Source organism: Triticum dicoccoides, chromosome 5B, assembly GCF_002162155.2.
Source record: "Triticum dicoccoides isolate Atlit2015 ecotype Zavitan chromosome 5B, WEW_v2.0, whole genome shotgun sequence".
In the NCBI taxonomy this organism is placed as follows: Eukaryota; Viridiplantae; Streptophyta; class Magnoliopsida; order Poales; family Poaceae; genus Triticum; species Triticum dicoccoides.
In genome coordinates this window covers 238,031,306-238,037,159 of record NC_041389.1, presented here as the reverse complement: position 1 = coordinate 238,037,159, position 5,854 = coordinate 238,031,306, and positions in this window count along the sequence as shown.

Below are 5,854 nucleotides of genomic sequence, written 5' to 3'. Positions count from 1 at the left end.
TGAAGATCATGGTGATACTTTGAAGCACAAGTGTGGTAAAAGGATAGTAACATTGTCCCTTCTCTCCTTTTCTCTCATTTTTTCTTTTTTCTATTTTTTTTATTTTTTTATTTTTTTATTTTTTATTTGGCCTTTCTCTTTATTTTTTATAAAGTCTGAAGTCTCATCCCGACTTGTGGGGGAATCATAGTCTCCATCATGCTTTCCTCACTTGGGACAATGCTCTAAGAATGAAGATCATCACACTTTTATTTACTTACAACTCAAGAATACAACTCGATACTTAGAAAAAATATGACTCTATATGAATGCCTCCGGCGGTGTACCGGATATGCAATGAATCAAGAGTGACATGTATGGAAGAATTATGAAGGTGGCTTTGCCACAAATACGATGTCAACTACATGATCATGCAAAAGCAATATGACAATTATGATGCGTGTCATAATAAACAGAACGGTGGAAAGTTGCATGGCAATATATCTCGGAATGGCTATGGAAATGCCATAATAGGTAGGTATGGTGGCTGTTTTGAGGAAGGTATATGGTGGGTGTATGGTATCGGCGAAAGTTGCACAACACAAGAGAGGTTAGCAATGGTGGAAAGGTGAGAGTGCGTATAATCCATGGACTCAACATTAGTCGTAAAGAACTCATATACTTATTGCAAAAATCTACAAGTCATCGAAAACAAAGTACTACGCGCATGCTCCTAGGGGAATAGATTGGTAGGAAAAGACCATCGCTCGTCCCCGACCGCCACTCATAAGGAAGACAATCAATAAATAAATCATGCTCCAACTTCATCACAAAGCGGTTCACCATACGTGCATGCTACGGGAATCACAAACTCCAACACAAGTATTCCTCAAATTCATAATTACTCCACTAGCATGAATCTAGTATCACCGTCCTCATATCTCAAAACAATTATCAAGCATCAAATTGATCATAGCATCCAATTCACTTTCTATGATAGTTTTTATTATACCCAACTTGGATGCCCATCATTCTAGGACCAATTTTATAACCATAGCAAATACCATGATGTTCTAAAACACTCTCAAAATGATATAAGTGAAGCATTAGAGATCAACTATTTCTACAAAATAAAGCCACCGCCATGCTCTAAAAAGTATAAGTGAAGCACTAGAGCAAAAATTTATCTAACTCAAAAGATATAAGTTAAGCACATAGAGTATTCTAATAAATTCTAAATCAAGTGTGTCTCTCCCAAAAGGTATGTAAAGCAAGGATGATTGTGGTAAACTAAAAATCAAAGACTCATATCATACAATATGCTCCAAGCAAAACACATATCATGTGGTGAATAAAAATATAGCTCCAAGTAAAAGTTACCGATAAACGAAGACGAAAGAGGGGATGCCTTCCGGGGCATCCCCAAGCTTAGGCTTTTGGTTGTACTTGGATATCTTGGGGTTCCATGGGCATCCCCAAGCTTAGGCTCTTTCCACTCCTTATTCCATAGTCCATCAAATCTTTACCCAAAACTTGAAAACTTCACACCACAAAACTCAACAGGAAATCTCATAAGCTCCGTTAGTGCAAGAAAGAAAAACCACCACATAACGTACTGTAATGAAATCATTCTTTATTTATATTGGTGTTAAACCTACTGTATTACAACTTCTCTATGGTTCATACCCCCCGATACTAGCCATAGATGCATCAAAATAAGCAAACAACACACGAAAAACAGAATCTGTCAAAAACAAATCAGTCTGTAGCAATCTGTAACTTTAGAATACTTCTGGAACTCTAAAAATCCTACCAAAATAGTAAGTCCTGGGTAATTTGTGTATTGATCTACTGCAAGAAGAATCAACGCAAAATCACGTTTCTGTGATTTATTAAAATTATTCTCGTGCGTGCAAAAGTTTCTGTTTTTCAGCAGAATCAAATTAACTATCACCGTAGGTTATCCTATAGGTTCTACTTGGCACAAACACTAATTAAAACATAAAACCACATATAAACAGAAGCTATATGAAATATTTATTACTAAATAGAATAAAAAAGCAAGGAACTAAAATAAAATTGGGTTGCCTTCCAACAAGCGCTATCGTTTAACGCCCCTAGCTAGGCATAAAAGCGACAGTAGATCTAAGTATTGCCATCTTTGGTATTCAATTCATAAGTGGCTCGCTTAATAAATTCATAAGGTAATTTAACTTTATTTCTTGGGAAGTGTTCCATGCCTTTCCTTAATGGAAATTGGAATCTAATATTCCCTTCCTTCAAATCAATAATTGCACCAATTGTTCTAAGGAAAGGTCTACCAAGAATAATAGGACATGAAAGATTGCAATCTATATCAAGAACAATGAAATCTACGGGCACATAATTCCTATTTGCAACAATAAGAACATCATTGATCCTTCCCATAGGTTTCTTAATGGTGGAATCCGCAAGGTGCAAGTTTAAAGAGCAATCATCAAGTTCATGGAAACCTAGCACATCACATAACGTTTTCGGAATCGTGGAAACACTAGCACCCAAATCACACAAAGCATAGCATTAATGATCTTTAACTTTAATTTTTATAGTAGGTTCCCACTCATCATAAAGTTTTCTAGGTATAGAAACTTCCAACTCAAGTTTTTCCTCATAAGATTGCATCAAAGCATCAACAATATGTTTGGTAAAAGCTTTATTTTGACTATACGCATGAGGAGAATTCAACACGGATTGCAACAAGGAAATACAATCATAATTAAATTCCTTGAAATCCATAATAGTGGGTTCAATGCTATGTAAAGTTTTGACCTCTCCAATCCCACTTTTACCAAATTTAGCATCAAGATCTAAAAACTCCCAATCATTGGGATGCCTTTTAGCTAAAGTTGACTCATCTCTAGTCCCATCATTATCAAGATTCATATTGCAAAACAAAGATTTAATAGGGGACACATCAATAAATTTTAGATCTTCATCATTATTTTCATGGAAACTAGAAGAACACGCTCTTACAAAGCAATCTTTCTTAGCACGCATCCTAGCAGTTCTTTCTTTGCACTCATCAATGGAAATTCTCATGGCTTTGAGAGACTCATTGATATCATGCTTAGGTGGGATAGATCTAAGTTTCAAAGAATCAACATCAAGCGAAAGTCTATCAACGTTCCTAGCCAAATCATCAACTTTAAGTAGTTTTTCTTCAAGCAAAGCATTGAAATTCTTTTGAGAGATCATAAATTCTTTAACACTATTCTCAAAATCAGAGGGCATCTTATTAAAATTTCCGTAAGAATTGTTGTAGGAATCACCATAATTATTAGAGGAATTACTAGGAAACGACCTAAGATTAAAGTTTCCTCTATAAGCATTGTTACCAAAATTATTCCTACCAACAAAATTCACATCCATAGATTCATTATTATTCTCAATCAAAGTAGACAAAGCCATATCATTAGGATCAATAGGAGCACTCTTAGTAGCAAACAATTTCATAAGTTCATCCATCTTTCCACTCAAAACATTAATCTCTTCTGTCGCATGAACTTTTTTACTAGTAGTTCTTTCGGTGTGCCATTGAGAATAATTAACCATAATATTATCTAGGAGTTTAGTAGATTCTCCTAAAGTGATTTCCATAAAAGTGCCTCCCACGGCCGAATCTAAAAGATTTCTAGAAGCAAAATTCAATCCGGCATAATTTTTTTGTATGATCATCCATAAATTCAAACCATGAGTAGGGCAATTGCAAATCATTAATTTCATTCTTTCCCAAGATTGGGCAACATGCTCATGATCACATTGTTTAAAATTCATAATTCGTTTCTAAGAGAGATGGTCTTAGCGGGAGGAAAATACTTAGAGATAAAAGCATCTTTGCACTTATTCCACGAATCAATACTATTTTTAGGCAAAGACGAAAACGAAGTTTTAGCACGATCTCTAAGTGAAAACAGAAATAACTTCAATTTAACAATATCATTATCCATATCTTTCTTCTTTTGCATATCACACAAATCCACAAAGTTGTTTAGATGAGTAGCGGCATTTTCACTAGGAAGGCTGGAGAATTGATCTTTCATAACAAGATTCAACAAAGCAGCATTGATTTCACAAGATTTAGCATCATTAAGAGGAGCAATCAGAGTGGTAAGGAAATCATTATTATTGGTATTGGAAAAGTCATACAATTTGGTATTATCTTGCACCATCGTGACAAGCAATCCAACATACAAGCACACAAGAGACAAGCGAAAAAGAATGAGGCAAATGGAAAAGAGAGGGCGAATAAAACGGCAACGGTGAAGTGGGGGAGAGGAAAACGAGAGGCAAATGGCAAATAATGTAATGCGAGGGAGATGCGTTTGTGATGGGTACTTGGTATGTCTTGACTTGAGCGAAGACCTCCCCGGCAACGGTGCCAGAAATCCTTCTTGCCACCTCTTGAGCACTGCGTTGGTTTTCCCTTGAAGAGGAAAGGGTGATGTAGCAAAGTAGCATAAGTATTTCCCACAGTTTTAGAGAACCAAGGTATTAATCTAGTAGGAGGCTCCTCAAAAGTCCCTCGTACCTACACAAACAAACAAGAACCTCGCAACCAACGCGATAAAGGGGTTGTCAATCCCTTCGGAAACTTGCGAAAGTGAGATCTGATAGAGATAATAAGATAAGATAAATATTTTTGGTATTTTTATGATATAGATTGGAAAGTAAAGATGCAAATAAAAGTAGATGGAAAACTTATATGATAAAAGATAGACCCGGGGGCCATAGGTTTGACTAGTGGCTTCTCTGAAGATAGCATAAGTATTAAGGTGGGTGAACAAATTACTATCAAGCAATTGATAGAAAAGTGCATAGTTATGAGAATATCTAGGCATGATCATATATATAGGCATCACGTCCATGACAAATAGATCGAAATGATTTTGCATCTACTACTATTACTCCACACATCGACCGACTCCTGCCTGCATCTAGAGTATTAAGTTCATGAAGAAAAGAGTAACGCATTAAGAAAGATGACATGATGTAGAGGGATAAACTCAAGCAATATGATATAAACCCCATCTTTTTATCCTCGATGGCAACAATACAATACGTGCCTTGCTGCCCCTGCTGTCACTGGGACAGGACACCGCCAGATTGAACCCAAAGCTAAGCACTTCTCCCATTGCAAGAAAGGTCAATCTAGTAGGCCAAAGCAAACTGATATTTCGAAGAGACTTGCAAAGATAACCAATCACACATAAAAGAATTCAGAGAAGATTCAATTATTTCTCATAGATAAACTTGATCATAAACCCACAATTCATCGGATCTCGACAAACACACCGCAAAAACAGTTACATCGAATAGATCTCCAAGAAGATCGAGGAGAACTTTGTATTGAGATTCAAAGAGAGAGAAGAAGCCATCTAGCTAATAACTATGGACCCGAAGGTCTGTGGTAAACTACTCACAACTCATCGGAGAGGCCTTGGAGATGATGTAGAGGCCCTCAATGGTCGATTACCCCTCTGGCGGAGTGCCGGTGAAGGCTCCAAGATGGGATCTCGTGAATACAGAAGGTTGCGGCGGTGGAAATAGGTTTTCGTGGTGCTCCTGGATGTTTTCAGGGTACGTGGATATATATATAGGAGGAAGAAGTAGGTCGGTTGAACCACAAGGGGCCCACAAGGGTGGGGGTGCGTGTCGGTGTCAAAACCGGCGGATCTCGGGTAGGGGGTCCCGATCTGTGCATCAAGGCTGATGGTAACAGGAAGCAAGAGACACAGATGTTTACCCAGGTCCGGGCCCTCTCGATGGAGGTAAAACCCTACTTCCTGCTTTATTAATATTGAAGGTATGGGTAGTACAAGAGTAGATCAACCACGAG